Below are 20,134 nucleotides of genomic sequence, written 5' to 3'. Positions count from 1 at the left end.
AAAATTATCATTACCGCAACATAATATAACATTAAATATATTCATTTACAAACTCATGTTTCGGTAATGACAACTAAAAAGTTGTCTAGGTACTACGATAAACAAAATTTCAACTTTTATCTGGAGAGAAAAATAAGAACTGCTTACCTGGTAGCCATCTTGAGTGTAACAGTCAATTTTGTCCCTTCCAACATTTTTTTATTGAAAATGTTAGTTCATTGAGGGCTTATACAATTATTGATTTATATTCCTTATAATTGTCTCTCCATTTACCAATGATCACCAAATACCACGCGTTTCTCTACTGTAAATGTTTATAGTATAACATGCACTGAAGCTTTTTATTTTTTAATTATGAATATTTCTATGTCAAAGAACCCAAATCCAGTCATGGACATGTTGCGGTAATGAAAATTTTCCCCTTAAATAAAAAAAAAATTGTATGATGACATTTGAAAGCATGTGCAAATTAGTACGTGAAGAGATGTTTGTAGCTGTATGCTTCTTATTTTGATACTCTTACTTTGCATTTACTTTTTTATAAAAAAAATTCATGACACCTCATAAGTCTAATTTTGCGAGAATCACCCATATTTACAATTAATAAAACTTAAAAAACTTGATTTGTATAACTGAGTGGAAAACAGCTATAAACAGCATTATTTAACTTTTTTGCACCAAAATTTAGGAATGTCAGGAATGAATCAGTGAATCATTTACATATTTGACTAGTAAATAATTTATTTATTAATTATAATGATTAGTCAGTTCAGCACCATTAAAATGTTAAAATGAATAGAATCACACCTTAACACAACATTTTAATGTTAAATCGTCTTGGCAGTTGAAAAAGTCAAAATGTTTTGGTATACAGATTGTATTTTACAATGTCAGTCAGATCTTCTTCAATAGATCAAAGTTTTTTTTTTTCATTTCTTTACACTTCTACTGACTGGATATTGTTATAGAGTCTAGTTTGAAGCCACATTGCAGTGTCTTTGATAAAGGTTCAAAACTGTTTTTATGATAAATAATCGTATATGGGTAAATAGATTTTTACATTGCCAGTCAATTCCCATTAATGATAATAACATAACACATAGCCAGTCCATTCCTATTAATGTTAAAAGTTATAAGAGTTACTGTCTCATTAATAAAAATTTAGTTAGGTTAGTGAAATTATTGCTTTCATTTAGCCCCTCAACATAAATGTACTGTAATATATTGTAAAATGCTGAACTTTTTAGTTTAAGCCACTACTTTAAGTCTTATGCACTTGATAAAGATAAATGATATAATATACACAGGTGCTTAGATTGACCTAGTTTGTTCAGGTGAGTATGGCCTGATGATTCGTTTACCTGATGCAATCAACAGTACTTTTTTGTAGACTTTTGTAGTCTGCTTGGTAGAAATCAAAGCAAATTCATACATCATCTCTACCCTCTTTTGATTTTTTTCTCTGATCATGTGCTGACCTCTGGACAAATGGAGGTGCTGGACATGAAGGTCAGATGAGGTCAAATGCTTGTCCTCCTTATGCATTCCAGTGCAATGTTACTCTTTAAATATTAATCATGCATCCAATAAGACAGCAATCTAATAAAAATAAGACCTGCAATAATGTTGGGCACTTTAATGCTAAATGCTTATATGCTGTCATGCCAGATACAGACTTCCATGCTGCTTGGATATTTACTTTCTCATTCCAGCCTAAATCTGGACACTTGGTAACACTGTGTGTGTGTGTAAGCTATGTGGATAAGGAAGGTGAAAATGCGGAAATAAATAATATGGATTAGGTTCTGTGGAAACCCTATGTTCGTCCTCGGCCGAGTGAGTTTTATTTCCTCTCACTCTCTCCCCCCTCTCTCTCTGTATGATAATACTTTGTTTGGACTCCTGACCTAGTTGGTACAAAGCAGCAAATATGACATCATTTGCAAATATGCTTTCATTTCGCCATAGTGTATAATTGTCTGAATGAAAGGAGATTACCTCTCTAGTCCTTGATAAACAGTAATACCACAGCGAAGGGGGAGGCAGGGAAGGCTTGTGGGGGGTTTAGAGGTGGGGAGAACGATAATTTGCCAAAAAAAAAAAAAATCGTGGAAGCATGTATTCAACCCAGGGTCCAGGTTATTCTGAGGGAGCCAATCTTTGATCAGCCAAGCTGAAATGGCCAAGATAAGTAGGAGCTACAACTCACGGCAGGACCCACACACCCATCTGTTATTGCTATTTCCTCTGGTTTCTCGAGAGCAGTAAATAGCTACTTCACTCCCCCCTAACACCATTTTCTCCACCTTCGCCGACCACCTTCTCCTTTATCTGCTCCCCACTTTCTTCTGGAGATCTCTGTCACTTTAATCCAGCCAGTCTGCGGCTGGTTAGCAAGGAAATCCTGTGTCAATTATCACCAAGCACTTCCTGCTGGGAGAGCAATGGTGAATCAAAATGGCCTGAGAGTCTTTCACACTAGAGAGAAGCAGCAGGCCTAATTAAATGGGCCCTGTGTCCTGCCAGCAGCTCGTAGCCACAGCTACAGATAGCTCGCCCCCCGATAACCCCTACCTCTAACCGAGCGATTGTTTTGATTGGGTGGAGCTGGACATTCAGGTTTCCCCACAGGCTTTTAAGGAGGGTGATACTAGACTTAGGGAAAGTGATGGATGAATATTTAGATGTGGAGGAGACATGTGTGAAAGGGAGATCAGGACAATTTGTCCATGGTGATATGGATGGTGGCAAAGAGGAGGGGGTGACATGCTTGACTTATTCTCCCAATTTTTCCGCTATTACATTTGCTCACTTCCTTCTTTCACTTTGATGGGAGATTGACTGTGACATGCTTAGTTGTGTTAATCTAATCTGTCCTAAATCACCATTTCAGGACCCTTCCAAACAACTTCATATGAATACAAATGCACAAACATGAGTTACAACACAGTAGTGAATGTAGTAAAATAACGACGACTTTTATTCACATTGTGACTTGATTTTTATAGAGTATTGTGTCAAAAATCAATAAATGAAACAGACAATTTCAATACCTCAAAATGAACTACTATATTTTAATATTTAGATTTCTCAAAACTTTGCCGAAACTTTTATTTCTCTTAGATTTAAGTTTTCAGTTGTTTTGTTTAAGCATCGACTTTACACACTTAACATTCATCAGGAAACATTAAAGTAGAAAAAAATAAGACAAATAATGTGTATTTTTGACACTTATTAAGAATATAATTAATGTGAAAGTCATAGCTCAGAGAATTAAAAGTATTTTATAAAAATGTTTTACTTTTGATTGATATGTTGGCAAATCGCACAGTGTTGAGATCTCTTCTGAAGCTGTAATTAAGACTTTCCCCTAGACTTAAAAAAATTAAGGTTCCTTAGATGTTCTCTGTATTATATGGTTCCATAAAAAAAACTTCTAACAACCAAAAACCAAATTTTTTTTGTTGCACAAAAGTGGAAAAAGCACACTTTTAAAAATAAAGGTGTTTAAAAGATTCTTCACAGCGATGCCATTTAAGAACCATTTTTGGTTCCTCAAAGAACCATTTGGTCAGAGGTTCTTTAAAGAACAATTTCTTTCAACAAGATCCGATGAGGAATACTTGGTTTTTTTATTTAAAGTGTGGTTGAACCACACATACATTTACTTACGTTTTCATACACACTGAAACTTATAATACTGACGTATTGACATGACTAATACGTTAATTATTTACCTATTAACAGCTTTACAGACATACAGATTTGTGCGTATTTCTATTCATAAATATTATAATCGCGGGCATTGTTTTTTTTCTCATGTTAATTACATGTTTTTAGTTGTATTTTCTGATTTATTTATTTAAGACAGTTTACTAATTTACCCAATGAAATGATCATGACTTTCAGATAATTAATTATAATTTTCATGACAAACAAAAGGCATTTTCTCCTATGCAACAATAATTACACCAAAACACAACATAAATTCACATTGTTATTTAGATGTTCATTTTATTCATTTGCTATAGTCCACAAAATGCAATTGCGAGAAAAAGATCCAAATTTAACCATTTATCCAGCGACCTTGATCCTAGTTCTTAGCAGCGACCGTAAATGTCAAATCTGGAATTCCTTATGAATATGCATAGAGATATACACTAGATGTCGCCCTGGGTTTCTAAGCATGCGTCAAAACCGCCGCCATCTTGGAACAGTTGCTAGGTAAAACTGCTATCTCCGCCTGTACTTCGAAATCATGTTTGATGCCGTACTTTTGTGCTGCGTATGGATGTTAGGCCTACTAGCACTATGCATTACAGTTAGAAAAAGTAGATTTTTTATAATATCCAAAGTTTTATTTTTTTCTGGACTCAATGCTAAATACATGTCTGACTGTTGAAACGAATCAAAAGAAAACCAAGAAAATCACTTTCATGACGATTTATGGTGATTTTATTTCCGTTACACAATTGCCTACAATGACGCTGGTGCGGGGTTCCTCTGTTTCAAGATGGTGGCTCTATTTGACGCATTCGGTCCAATGAACTGCCGTAGCCAAGGCGACATCTAGTGTACATATCTATGATGAATTTGAATTAAAATATTGCACCTTAAGAAGCTTTACGACACATTGCTTTGCGGCAGTGATATCAAATACTCATTGGATCTCACGTGCTACATCACAGATTTGTGACATGGCCATCTTTTCACATGTACTTTTAAAATTTGAAATCATAAAAGAAATGGACACAGCGACCCCATTGGATTCAATGGAGACAAGTGAAGTCAGTTAGAAGCACGCACTTCCTGGGGGTCGAGCGTACTGCACAGACTCAAACTGAGCTTGATGATTATTGAGTTTATTTATAAGTTTATTAATGTTGTTAATAAAATAAATGCTGAATAGCGAAAACCACCTTTGAAGATTGTCATGCTGTCTTCTTATATTTCTTTTAGCTTAATTTGTGCCTCTCTTATTATGTTGGTCAGTTGAATGTTAATTAGATCCAATCCATGTTCAGTAAAAATTATTTTATGCAGAAATAAACTAGCTAATAGACCAACTGTATAGTATTGTACACAAGTGTTTAATATCGGTATTGGCATCGGCCAGAAGTTGTCTGTTTAAATTGGTATCGGCCCAAAAAATCCCATCGGTGCATCCCTAATTCTGATTAATAATCAATGGAATGTTGACAGCAGGTGGGGGTCCGCTAATCAATGGCGGAACCCAGGGAAGCTTCAATAAAATATGAAACCCTGCCCCCCTGTTTGAAATGCCCCCCTTGACAGAGAGAAGCCGGATTAACGTTTTCGTGGATTAATTACTTTAAAGAAAACATGTTAAAAAGTTTTACAGAAGTGTATGGAGATGAAAATATTAAATACAATTTTTTATAGCTGTTTAAATTTATTGCAATAAATAAAAATAATGCAATATAGTATTATTTTATACATAAAATTATTTAAAAAAAAGAGTTGTGTTGGTTTGCTGCATACTCTTGTCACAAATTAATAAATTACAGTCACTGCATTATTATTTCTGCTAAATGGTTTTAAAATATGAAACTTCATTCTTAGACCTTTCCAACAATATATAGTTTGTCGTGATAGATTAACATTTACATAAAAATATTGAAGTAAACTATAGGGTGTAGTGACAGTGCCAGTTAACGGGTTAAAACAAGACCAAAATTAGGCTTCTAGTCCAAAAAATTCCACAGAGTTATATTAATTTGAAGGGTTACATCACCTTTTCACCACACCCCACTCAAAAAGGCTGTGCCAGGTAAAGGGTTGAAGGTTCTTTATGGAACCATTTTGACAAAAAAACGTTCTATGAAGAAATTTTTTAAGAGTGAAGTACAAAGTGTCTAGTCTACGGAGTATAAGAAGATGGGAAACAAGTAATATTTTTAAAAACGTTTGACTGAAAGCTTCTTTGGAAAAAATAAAACAAATTTATGGCATCATTGTGAAAACCCACACTCTTAAAAATGTAGATTTGATAAACACTTTTTTGCGGCAATGTCATAGAAGAACCATTTTTGGTTTTCCAAAGAACCTTTCCACTTTTCTTTAAGTGATCTTACCTTGTCATAGTCTAAAGCAGTGTTTCCCAACCAGGGGGTTGGGGTCCACAGGGGGCCTCAGCAGATTTCCAAGGGGGCCTTAAGATGACTTAAAATGATAAAAATTGGACAAAACAAGCAGTAAAATATGCCAAAACAAGCAAAAATCAAGATGTTTCTTTTTTTTGTCCATTTTAGTAGCAAATAGACATCTGTCTAGTCATTCCAAGTTCTATTTAATTGTATGTGGAAAAAATAGTAAGTGGGGGCCTTCAAATATTGGGTAACACTTTATTTTAAGGTGTCTTTGTTACACATGTTACATGTAATTATTAAGTAATAACAGTTAATTATGCATTATTACAAGCAACTAATCCTAAACCAAACCCTAATCCTAACTCCAACCCTACAGTAAGTACATGTTGTTGATGATTATTACTTAGTACTTAAATATATAATTACAATGTAACAGTGACGCCTTAAAATAAAGTGTAACCAAATATTGTTATGGGCAAATAGGGGGCCTTGAAGTGAAAAAGGTTGGGAACCACTGGTCTAAAGAACCTTTTCCACTACAAAGAACCTTTTGTGAAACAGAAAAGTTCTGCAAAATCTAAAGGTTAAGGAACATTAACCATTTAGCCAAAAATGGTTCATCTGTGGCATCGTTTAGCACTTTGATTTTTAAAGGAGACTCGTTTTGTTCTTAATTTAATCTCACTGGTGTCTAGAGAAACCGTTTGTGTTTTTTACTATTCTGAGTTTAAAAATCCATTGAATAATATCTGAATCTACCGTTTGTATAAATAAGCCTCTGGCAGTGCAATTCTCCTAAATGCAGGAGAAATATATTCTTTGATATGTTTCAAGTAGCTGTTTATGAACCTTTCACTTCAGGTTCAAACCAATGTTTATCATTCGATCAGTCTGAGAGGTCAGAATGTGGCCTACTGCCACTGTACCAGACACTTCACTGAAGACTGTCATTAGCCCTATTCGGACGGGATTAGTTTTACAGGGGGACCTCTGAGAAAATCGTGCTTCTCAGAGGTCCTCTGTGTTTTTAATCCCGTCCGAATCGGCCATGTCTGTGTTTTTCTCTGACGACCTCCGTAAAAATTCCAGAGCAATTTACCTACTGTTTTTCGCCGAACTCAGAGGTCCTCTGAGAAATTTAATCCCGTCCGGATGCAAATGTCTGTGTTTGCCCGCAATATCTTTTGAAAACGCGGTTTATTTCGTGTTTTGGCCAACTTGATCTGCCGTAAGGTCTTACTAATGCGCGTATATTGTATTTCCTGAGTCCCATTCATTCAGATATGAATGTTTTTTCGCATTCGGCAAAATAAAGTAATTAAATCAAGACGAGCTGAATATCATACACTGTTAAGACTAAACACTAATATATCATTAACATTATAAGAAACTCCGTTCAAAGTTGTTCAACTCCGGAATGGTAATGTTAATTAATAAAGATATTAAATTGTATTAATCATTATTTCTTCATTATTTTGTGTTTGTTATAAGCAGACAGTTATATAAAACACGTAGGCTAATGTAACTTTAGTAGGATTTGTAAATTTATTTTGATTTGTTAAAAATAAATTAATAAATTACATGTTCTGTCATGATTTTACATTTAAAGCAAAATATTAAACATTACAAACACGCGTATCCAGAGCACGTGCTACTGCAACGCCCAAATGCATGAAACAGACACTCCCATCTCTGGAATAGCCTGCATCATTTTAATCCCGTCCGAATCGGTACATAAAATCACAGACGTCCTGGGGGACACGCTGAAACTCAAACGTCGTTTGGAAAACTAATCCCGTCCGAATAGTGCTATTTACAGAAATATAGTCAGCTGCATAATGTCAGATTATACCGTCCCCCTCGTGTCACCACTCGAAAAGCTCTATTTATGACTCCATGAATCTATTTATGAGCCCATCTTAAAGTTTAAACTGTTGAAATGAATCATTTAAATGGTGCCAACATCTTGCCCCGATAGAAGCTGAAGCGGGAACCATATCTCCAATGCAGTTTAACCATTAGAAGTGCTGAAGTTGAAATTGAAAAGTGTGAAAGAAGGTTATATTCACATTTTTGCCCTGTATAACTTGTTCAAGAGGGACAAGAAGTTCCCAAGACACATTTTGAATCACATTCCTTGTCAGAAAGAGCAAACTCTAAAAATTCAAACATCCTAGCAACTTTTATGATCTAAATAGTGACAGAAAATCTAAAAAAGACCATTTATATATAATATTTATATATTAAAAAGCTAAATTCTGATGGGAATGCTTTACTCAGTATATCCACAATTCCATATTCTGTCCTTCTCTCATCTCACTTCAGTCCACCTCATCCACCTTTTACATTTCCATATGGAGAAGCAGAGACAGGGGAGTGGGGAAAACCAATTTACCCACAGAGCGACATCATCTGCCGGGCCGTTTATCTCTGACACACCACCCCTCGGTCCACTGTTGACAGTACATGATATTCCATTAATCTGCCTAATGAAAATTTAACCAGTGTTATAAACAAATAATTGGCCATTATCCTCTCAAAGATCCCGAATAAATTACTTGGGCCTTTCTTTTTTTCCTGCCGCATAGGAGGAGGAGGGATGAGAGAGAGAGAGAGAGAGAGAGAGCTTTAGCGAGTGAGACAGAGAGAGACTTAGAGACTCAGACATAGAGAGAGAGAGAGAGACGGCCTTCCTGATTGATGTCGGAATAAACGCGTAGGGTTCCCTCCGCCACTGCGAGTGGGCTTCGGCTAAGCCTGTGATTGACTTAATGAGAGTCTTTGGGGTGAGTAAATGTTCCAAATTGCTCAGTCATTAGCTTTAGCGCGGCTGTCTGAAGATACCCCCGATCTGCTGCGCTGGGTCGACTCCTCTTGTACCATTCCGCCTGCAATTACATTTTCATTTAAAGCAAACCTCTGAAGTCCGATAGCCAGGCCCCTTTTCATTATGCTAGACTCCTTTTTCTTTTTTTATCTAAATGGTGTGAAATGTCTCTTCATTTAGGCCAATTAAAGTTGAAAAAGTAGCCACTGTAATGAATTATCATACAAATTATTTACTTAATGCTACAATCTCACTCCGTCTTTTGCCTTTGCTTACTCTCATCTCATTCTGCACATCCCGTCAGGGCATAAATGGAGAGAGAGTGAGATTTTGATAAGGAAGAAGAGCATTTGGACTGCTGAGACCACATTAACGTCTCGGCCTTTTAGCAAATACTCTTCATAGCAAATGTAGAGAGACTGTATTTTATTACAACGTGAAAAGCAAACTCAGTGAATATTACTCTGCCATTAGAGAGGTGATTGGGATGAGGCATCTAGTGAGCTGGGGAATATGAGGACATTAAAACTCATTTCAGGAATTTGATTTCAGTGCTCAACTATCCTCCTTTAATTAAACAGAAGCTTATGCTTTTAAATTAACTCCATTTGATTGATGTGGAGTAAAATTTGCTGTGTGAGGCACAGGGAGAGGATCTTCATATATCTTTGGAGACCGATGGGTTATATGCAAGCAAACTGACACTTTGAGACTATTGCATTTCATCCTATAGTGTTCCTGTTGCCTTTTTCTGCCCTGGTCTCATCCAACACTGTTGACCCAATATTAATAGGTTCAGCCATGTACATGAAATGTATTCATCTAAGGCCCAAGTATACTTTGTTTTTACGCGTAAAAATGGTGTTTGACGCATTGCCTACATACTCAGACTGGTCTCATGGAAAGTCGTGTTATAGTCACAAAAAATATCCATGGCACAAAATTCAGCTTTTTTCGTGCCTTGTGCACAAATGTCTTTTTCGTGTCACTCGCACAAATTTCTATAAATAGTTTTTTGTGTCCGTTGCACGACTTTCTTTTTCGTTTAGTTTCATTTTATGTATTGTTATATCATTGTTTTTGCTATTTTCTTACCATTGTCACTTGGGGTTAGGGTTAGAATCACTTTCTGTTACATTTTTGACTTCCTAACCCAGTGGCGGCCGGTGACTTCTTTTTCGAGGGCGCTCGATGCGAAGTTTGTCACAACATGAATGTAGCCCGTCACATGTGTGGTTTGTAATTTCAAAATATGTGTTCGGCACGTCGAGTGAACCTGTGTGCGTTACGTGTCTTGTCAAAATAAGTGCCTGCTGCAGATGCGTCTAAAGGGTTTATGATAAATAAGACGCTTGCGCGTGCCCGATACTCTGTCTTGCGTGTATTTTGTGAACGTGAATGTGCCGGCTGCACACGGTTTTGACGGGTGTGCAGCAGGCACTTATTTTGACAAAACACGTGATGCGCATGGTTCATATGATGCAACAAACACATACACATGACAATACACATGACACTCCGAACACATATTTTACATTTGTGCCCCTCGGAAGAGCAGTCACGAGCCAGTACACCAGGTGAGGATAGATTTAAAAGCTGAAGAAAAACATGTAGAAACCAATACGTAAAAGTACATCCTCAACCAAACCCCAAATCTAACCCCAAGCGACAATGATTTAGGAATAGAAACAAAAAAATTATAAAACAATACATAAAATGACACAATAAAGAAAGTCGTGCCACGGACACGAAAAACTATTTATAGATATTTGTGCGAGTGACACGAAAAATACCTTTGTGCTCAAGGCACAAAAAAAGCTGAATTTCATGCCATGTACACAAATAAATGAATCAAATTTTTCGTGACTATAACAGGACTTTACGTTAGATCACGTTGACATACTATACTGCTTACTTCAGTCTGTGCATGCATTACCTATGCATACAAAGCATGCATGGTTACAAAAATCCAACTGTGAGCATACAGTACGTACATACTATTCTTATGAGGTCACGTGCACTGTGCGCTAACATACGCATATAAAGAAAAGTATACTCATGCTTTTATACTTTAATCTACTAACAAGAATTCTTTATTCATCATAATTTATTATTTCCAAGCAATCGTATTGACCCCAAAACACATTAGCAAACCACAGATGAGATATTCATGTATTAAACAAATGTAATAGCTCTGGGTGTTTGTTTTCATCCAGTTTGATTCAAAGCTTGTTCACACTGGGCACCACTGATTGAGCTGAAGTGGCTTGTCACCATGGAGACAGCAGCATCTGGTCCATGCCAAGCCTCCGTAGGGTTTAGGGAGGGCACCACCAACATTTCCCTGTAAACCCCCCAAATACTCCCATTCTACGGCTTAGTACTTTATTCCAAACAAACCGCCTGCCTCATTTTTAAGCACACTGACACGTATAATTTGTGTCTGGGGTTCGCTGCGCTATCAGATTTGAAAAAATCACAATGTACTCAGGCAAGTGGCACATCACGAATTTTACGTGAGGTGTCAAGCTGTTATTAGCCCTTCTGGGCAATAATGTTAAGTGCTGGGTGATTTGCAGTAATCGCTATGAAATCAGCCGCAGCGCTAAAGTGCCACTTCCGCCACTGTTTCTGCAGCGCTGCTGTTCAGCATCAGCTCGTATTCATTCTGACAGCTTATAATACCAATGCCAGATCACTCCTGCTGGGAACACCCAACAGAGGCAACGTTTCGCTGCTGTAGAAAGCACTTCACGGGTCACCTGTGGGTCTCTGTGCACTTCTCCTGAGCGCATTTTTTAATATAAGGGATTGCTTTTAATGATGGAGATAAATCGGGGTGGGTAAAAATTTAATGTTAAAAAGGTTAATGTGTTTAGGATTGCGTAAAGGACGTGCAAATGTCATGAGTGGCAAAACATTACATTCTCTATTATAATTTTTTTACATTGAAAGTGTAAATGTTAAAGCGTCGCCCAGTTAGCCTAATCTACAGTAATATCACAGAGTTACTGACAATTGGATTGTTCCACTAGATCAGTTTAACTAAAGTTTATAAGTTGAATTGAGATTTGGTGTTTGTATACAGAATTCTGTGCAGTTTCGGTAATCAGGACTTAAGTCCCACCTAAACACTGTGTAATTAAATTGTTGACATGCATAATTGCTTACCAATTAGAAGCCTGGTGCACTTGACTCTGCTTTCAGGGTCACTCGGTAGGAAGGCCAACATCCAGTCGACCAGACGTGTGTTTGCGCACTACTGCACTGAGCCGCTTGCAAGGGGTCCAAATAGCAATGTACATAAAGCAAGGCCGCATGCTGTCTGCGGCAGATGTATGCTAATTGTTAGCCGAGTGTGGACAACTGATCCGAAAGCAAACATTGGTCACACTGATGAACAAACACAATGCTTGTGTTTATAGCGCATGCTAAGATTGGCTTCACCTTTGTTTTTCGCATTAAAGAGGGGTTAGGCTATATCTGTGAATGCTCAGATTGTCATAGTGCATGTTTTACTAATGATCCAGGCGGCAAGATCAGCCTGACAGTTCTTAGCTTTAAAGTAGATTTCATAACATCTAAATACCTCCCTTACCAGCTTCCCGAGTAAATATCACAATTTGTGTCAAGGGGAATTTAGGATAGTGTCATGCAATAGATACGTTACATAATTTCGGTTGCCAGATCACATCAGAATTAAAAGCTTTGGTAAACCTGTGTGATCAATTTACTCTCCTCCATTTTTATAACAATGCTTTTGTTTTCCTCGCTAATGAGCGAGCTCACCTCCAAAATCAATTTAAAAGTCTGCCATAGCTTTTGAATGAAGAAGAGTAGAACCATTAATTAAAAGTGGAACAGGTTCTTATTTTAGTGGAAAGTGGAAAAATTGCGAGTCTTTGTTGAGGAAAGCCCAGGAGCCAGGCTTTCATTAGCCTACATGCATGGCAGAAGCAATTCATCAACCGTAATTTTCTCTCAATGGGGAAAAAAGAAGGGGATGAACCTCAGTACGCTATTTATGGTGTTTTTTTACGGAAGTGAGAAAACAGTAATGTGATTAACAGTTATCTACAACATGTTTGAAATAGCCCCTCCTGCAAGTGTTTGGGTCTAGATTAAAAAATAGACTGAGAGAGAGAGAGAGAGAGAGAGAGAGAGAGAGAGAGAGAGAGAGAGAGAGAGAGAGAGAGAGAGAGAGAGGGAGATAGCTTTGGTTGATATACGGTATATATAAAAAATTTGCTTTGCGGTGCAGCAGTGTAGCACATTGATAGCGATATCTTTCTACATTTTTAGCAGAATTTCTCTGCTACATTAAAAAGAGGATTTTTTGCCACCATCCAGCCCCCCTCCTTTTCGAAATATCTGTATTTAAATGTGTCTGTCCCTCGATGAAGGCGTGACGAGTAGAGTGTCTGCCTTTGTCCTGCGCAAGAGTATCTCCGCGACATATGAACTGCTTTTAGGATTAGCCGAGTGCAGATTTATTTAATGCAACCTCGTGGAGCATTGTTGAAAATCTATTTTGGGAAGCGCAGGGTTTGCCAAGCTCTAAGCCTGGTAATATATGCCTGCTACAGTTTAAGAGAGTAGGTTCAGGGACCCTCTTTATGCTGGGATCATATGGTTCATGCATACACATTTAATATGAAAATATCGCTGGGAGCTGATAGGACGCTATGCTAAATGCCCATCACCCCCCAACAATCCTATTGGCCACTTTCTGATCGCTTGTTTGTCTGGGCTGTTTAAATATTTGATATTCTGAAAACGTCTGTGATATTCATGTGACGCTATACTGTGCGTGCATATGTGTTGAGTGAATCAGTTAAATCAGTTTCCTCTTGAAAATGAGACAAAAATTTGCAATATTTGGAAAAATCTTTCTCATTTCATATGGACCCAATTCCAAAAATAAATACAGTTCACTGACTTTTAACAGAGAGCGACAACAACACCCTAGCACAGCAACAACAAAAAATGCAAAACTTTAAGAAAAAAGCCCATAAAACCATTCCCTCAACTACATCTCCCATGAAGCCCCGGGATAAGGCTTTGGGCCCATTCTCCACACAGTGTAATGTGGGCACGGTGACAAGCAACCGCACAATAGTGGAGAGCCGAGGGGAGCGCAGGCTGGGGAAGAGACTGTCAGACAAAAGGGGGAGGACATAGGCTTTGCACAGAAGACACGCTAAACCCGACGGCTTTATCAGAAGTGTGAAAGACAGGGGCCAGACTTCAAACATGATTTTCCTCAGCGTGACAAAGGCACTCTTCAAACATAGCCTACCTCACTTACTGAGAGGCTATAGCATACGTACAGTCTCTTTCAGTGCTAGCAATGAAATTGATGATTTCTTCTGTGTATAAACAGTCGTGATTAGCATTGAGTAAACTGGTGTAAAAAAGAACAGAGAGATAATTCATAATTTGCATTTAAAGTGTACACATTGTTAGTGTAAACTATTTTTGAGTGATGTATGTCCTACTGTATGCTAACAATTACTGTAATGCAATCCATGTATAATATATGTACAATCCATGTACTGATATATATTTTATATATGTTATAATTGTTTATTTCACTTAAAAAGTGGACATACATCATTTTTCATCACTAACATTTTATGATGAGATGCATTCTCAGGATCTTGGGAAAAATAACTCATGTATTTCTTCTATGCTACTCATTACTACATTAAACAAGAGGTATCAACAAGCAATTTCCATGATCATCAATACCCCATCTTTAAATAACAAGTGCTCTAAGCATCCCTCATTATATTAGCTTTATTTCTACAAACTTCAAGGAGAGCTTTGGGCTTGTCAAAATATCTCTTCTTTGACTAGGAAGCACACAAAGTTCAGTCAATTAGTCTGTGATTATTATTACTACTGCTGTTATTACTAGTCCCGCTAGCCAGACTGTTATGGTAACCCCAGACACAGCCCATAATACTAATCCTCACCCTCTCAATGACCCTAACCTTTCCACTTTTAATCAAAATCATATTTTGCAGAAAGGGGGCAAAATATTGACATGCTGTTTCTCGATGTGATCAGTTCACGGGCAATATTCTGGGAATGAAGTTGTTTTTCTCTTGTAAAACGCTTGTTTTTCTGTGCATTTTTGTCTTTTAGTATCATTTTCCACTAACAATTTCTTGTTTGGCGCTGCTGCGTCTGTGCGCAGTCACGAGGCCATTAGGGTTGGAACAAATTAGAAGAACAAAGACGGCGGTTATAGATGGGCTGTTTTGGGTGTGCGGCTCCATGTTTTATTGGAATCAGTCATGTACACAGCAGTCTATAAAGAGCTGTTTAGCAGGATGTATTGTCTAGCTCGAAACTTGTGGTATGAAATTCAATATTACTATTCAAGCGACACAAAAAGGACAATGCTGCGTTTTACCACAGCTGAAGCAATGAAGTCTTCTGGTTAATATTTGACCCATTTTAGCGCAAAACAAGTTTGTGGAAAATAACGATGTGCTATCTGATGGTAAATACATACTGGACGGTGTGATAAATACAAAGGCAAGAGCCATCAAGGCGAGCGAATGCCGAAGGGAAGACAATGATATTTCCTATGCAAAGCTCACACACAATGTCATGTGTGATAGCAACCGAGGTTGTCCAAGTCACATTTGGATTGGGGTCCGGGCACTGGGGGGATGTGCTGAATCGAGGTCAGCTGGGCTGCATCTTGCTTCTTGCTTTGATTCTGTTGATCCGGGATCTCAGAGTATTCCGGGTGACACAAAGCAGAGCTCGGCTTTGGGGTAATCTCATTACAAAACTTACCAACAGATGAATGAAGAATAAAGGAAGGGAAAAAGCCACCAAACCCGCATCGTACCAGAGCGGTGGCTCACGGAGGCAGGTGTAATGTTACCAAATTAGCCTCTAAATGGTAGAAAGGAGATTATTGCATATGCCCTAGCTAGCCAGAGCTTCGAGCCCCAAGGGGCGGCCCAAATTAGGCGTTGAGGACCCCCCAGGGCTCTGGGCCATAGCAGGTACTCTGACTGCAGAATGAATGTAGGCTGAGAGGATAGAGTATGTGATAGAGTATGTTAACTTTTTTGAGACAGATTATTATGTTATGTTTATGACACTTATTATGTTAAGTAGATCAATGTGACTTCTTGTATGTATATCTAGACATTTGTCTTTGTAGTTGATTCTAGTAGTTCACAATAAGGTCCCATTGTTTTTTTGTTTTTGTTTTTTTGCAGACATGGGTAGTGAAGAGTGTTTAGATTAGGTCAGGCTGAAATTGAGATATAAGTATCCTTTCCATCCTGCATTGGAACATGGATGTTAACTTTTAAAGTGCACCTATTATACCCATTTTCACAAGATGTAATATTAGTCTTGGGTGTGCCCAGAATGTGTCTGTGAAGTTTCAGCTCAAAATACCCAACAGATAATTTATTATTGCATGTCCTATTTGGGTGGGCGCAAAAGCTGTTTTCATGTATGTATCTTCATGGTTCTGCTCCTCACTCTATTTCTAAAAGAGAGACAGTGAGCACTTTCAGTTAAAATAGATTTGATTTCTCCGAATACAGATGGAGGCAATAGTGTATCAGCGTACAACTCACTAAAGGTGGAAATTATGGTAATGCAGGACTGTCAGTCAGTGGATGTGGGCTTATCAGTGTGATGTCACATTAACAAGAGAATCAAAACGGCATGTCTAATGAGAATGCTTTGGTTTAATGGGGATTAATAAAGTATATATGAATAGTTTGGTTCCAAAACGCAATAAATCAATTTTGACTAATTTCGGTAAAACGTGTTTTCTATACCAAGAAAGTTAAACGATGAAAACCACTATTTTCTGTTACAAACTTTCACATACCATCTTTAGGTTATAAAACATAACAAATTCAAATCCATAATTTAATTTTCAAAGATTTATTATAAAAACAACATGCCATGACAAGTTTTTTTTAATCAATATATTAATGTGTATTCATCTTTGCCATGTTGTATTAATTTAGTTGACTAGTGGTTTACGCTGAAAAATAAACATTAATAGCAATAATCAAAACACTTACTTTGTGATATTAATAACACTGTCATTGCTGCTGTTATACTTGGGACGTCGTTGCTCTACTTTTTTGATAGCGATCAGCTGTAAAATGTTTGGTCCTGCTCGATTTTCGTTGGCTTCAAGTAAAATAATGGAAAGTTTTTCATAAGATCCCCTGGGGTCAGTGTGTTAGCATGACAGAAGCTTGATGCTGTCGGGAGAACAAACAGCCGGCATTTTTCCGTCTTTTTTTGATGGCTTATATTTCTTCTCCGCCACAGAAAACCACCACAGGTTTATCAATGCCATCAGTATTATATTGTTTTTGAAGTACAAAGTATATGAGGAAAACTAGAATTCCATGTATATTCAAAGCACCGCTGTTATTGTTTTCAATGCGTGGAATAGTGCGTTGTGATTTGTTGAATGGATTTATTGCATTCTGCAGAGAAGGAGTGGCGTTTAATGCGTTTTGGGAAAAGAGGGAGAAAATATAACAGAATAACACGCCGGATATCGGATTTTGCATAAAATTAAGAATTGACTTTTTAATACTGACAAGATACAATACTGATTTTGGCGGTAACTCATTTAAAAAAAAAATGCAGCTTATAACGTTTTGGAACCATATATCTATGTAAAGTACTGTGCAAAAGTCTTAGGCCACCACCACCAGCTTTGTTTTTAAGCAAAGTTTTAATGTCCATCTAATTTTATTTTTCACTCTTTTTATTTTATTATTGATCAAGTGGAAGGGGAGTTTACCCTAAATACTTAACACAGCTTAAACTTTTATACTGTTTTTAATACTAAATACAAATGTATTCTGAAGAGACTGAAAAATAATTATATATGACCAGTATACCATTTTGAGAACAACAGATCTAATAGTGGCATGGTGGCCTAAGACTTCTGCATAGTACTGTATATGTGTATGTATTTGTATATGTGTACAAAATGTATAATCACAAAAAGACGTAAAGTATCCCGAGACTCTTCTTTGGACAGGTGAAGAATAATTGAAGTACAGAATATCCATAATTCCCTTTAATGTTTAAGAGACCAAGTTCTCATTTTTCCAAGCTTTCTCTGTTTGGCTTAACTGCATTCCCATCAAATCATCAACCGTTGTTTTTAATTCAGTTGGGTTGACTGCTGCCTGAAGATGTCACTGCTGGAGGTAGATTCCCTGCCATTGGCAAATGATTCTGTCAGCTACCACTAAGGACTGCTGGCTATGTTCTGCTTATAAAAAATGGTGCATAGAAGATGTGATGGAGTGTGCATGATCTAGGAAGCCCGAACCCAAAGTCGTCTAATCTCTGGCTGGATTAGTGTGGCAGATTGTTGCCATATGTGGCACGACGCTCTGCCTTCACCATGACAAAGATCAACTGTGGTGAGCAGAGTTTTCGTCTCTTAGAGCGACTTAAGTGCTATTACTGCAGTTTAAAACCCTCCTAAAAGGGCTTCCATGAATAAAAAAAAATGGGAAAATGACTTTTGAGTTGTCTGGAAAATATGGCTTCCAATCATTTAACAGGGCACTGAAATTATGTTATTCATCCAAACATATAAACCAGACACCACAAGTGAAGTTTAGGTCTAGATTAACATTAAAGAGGGAGAGTATACAGCGCAGATGCGTTCCTTCATCGCTACCCCCTTTTCTCCTTGCAGACGCACTGAGCCTTCAGCTTATTGTTACATAAAGTTGTGTAACAAATGAGCCGTGCTGCTTTGAACTGTTTGACCACACCAGGCTGGAGGAACCACTCGGAGAGAGACCTAAACATGTGGCAGCAATAAGATTGCCCCCCCTCCCTGCTTAAGACATGTGGGAGACAGAGCATTCCTGCCAAGATCATTAAAACTGAAAACACTCATCCCACAAACACTGTAGCACATACACAGGGTGATGAGACATATGTCTTTATTTTCCCACTAAAAATATGATTGTATTGTATAGGGTCAGTTAAGGGAGGTGTGCTTTATGGAAAAGTTGCCAGGTCCCAAAAAAGTGCACTTTTATTTATTTAGGTACACTTACCCATAATATACAAAAAGTATTAAGTACTTCTTAAGATAAACTCAGGAACATGTAAGTTTACTTACCTGTGCTATTTTAAGATTCCATTTATTTCAATATTTAAAATATTTTTTATATTTTTTGGTGTTTAGTATACTTTGCCAAGTGCACTAAAGTACTACTGAGGTAAAAACTAAAACTAAAAATTAGTACACTAAGCTGTCACTAGGACAGTACTTTTTAAAAAGATCCTAATATGTAACATTTGGGTACAGATATACCCAAATAAAATAACAGTGTACTACAAAAGTACTTTCTGGTGTATAAGCACATTTTAGAGCGTGCTCACACTATCCAACCAAACCATGCCCGAGTGCATTTGACCACCAAAGCCTGTTTCATTTTACTAGCGTGATCGCTCCATACCATGCCTGGGCGCGGTTTCATTAAATGCGCCCTGGCCCGGTTGCAGAGGTCGGCTCGTGTGTGCACTGTGTGAGTGCAAATTGGGTTTAAAAGGCGAGATGCCAGTTGTGCGACAGTCATTCAAGTTCATTTGTTCAAAAACCTATGATGTGCACAGGACGGTAATGTAACCGTCTGAGCGCCATAAGCAATGGTTTGCCTAAGCAATATAAAAGGCATGTAAGAGGGCTTTGTGTCATTGCGTCCCCAACGACTTAACATAGAAGCCACAAACGCAACATTACGATGCGCTCCAGTGTTGAGAGAGTGTTTTCCTTCATGTTTTCTTCAAAACAATCGCATCTTAATGACAAAAGCACAAATTGATAAAAGTACAGTGTGAGTGCAAGCCTGTGGGGGAGTGGAGGGGGGACAATGCGCTTGGGCATAGTTCAAGACAAACATGCCTAATACTTACTTTTTACTATTTTTTTTATTTTTACCCAGAGTACCTTGTGATACAAATTAATGTAGACATTTACATTCATCAAATGTTTTTATCCAAAGGGACTTACAATGCATTTGTGTTCCCTGGGGTTTAAACTTATGGCCTTTGCATTGCTAATGCAAGTCTCTACCAACTAAGCTACATTATCTATTTATTTATTACATTTTGGGTTAAATTACTTTAAAGTGCACCTATTTCATTGCTA

Source organism: Paramisgurnus dabryanus, chromosome 20 (genome assembly GCF_030506205.2).
Source record: "Paramisgurnus dabryanus chromosome 20, PD_genome_1.1, whole genome shotgun sequence".
Taxonomy (NCBI): Eukaryota; Metazoa; Chordata; class Actinopteri; order Cypriniformes; family Cobitidae; genus Paramisgurnus; species Paramisgurnus dabryanus.
Note: the sequence above shows the minus strand (reverse complement) of the source record.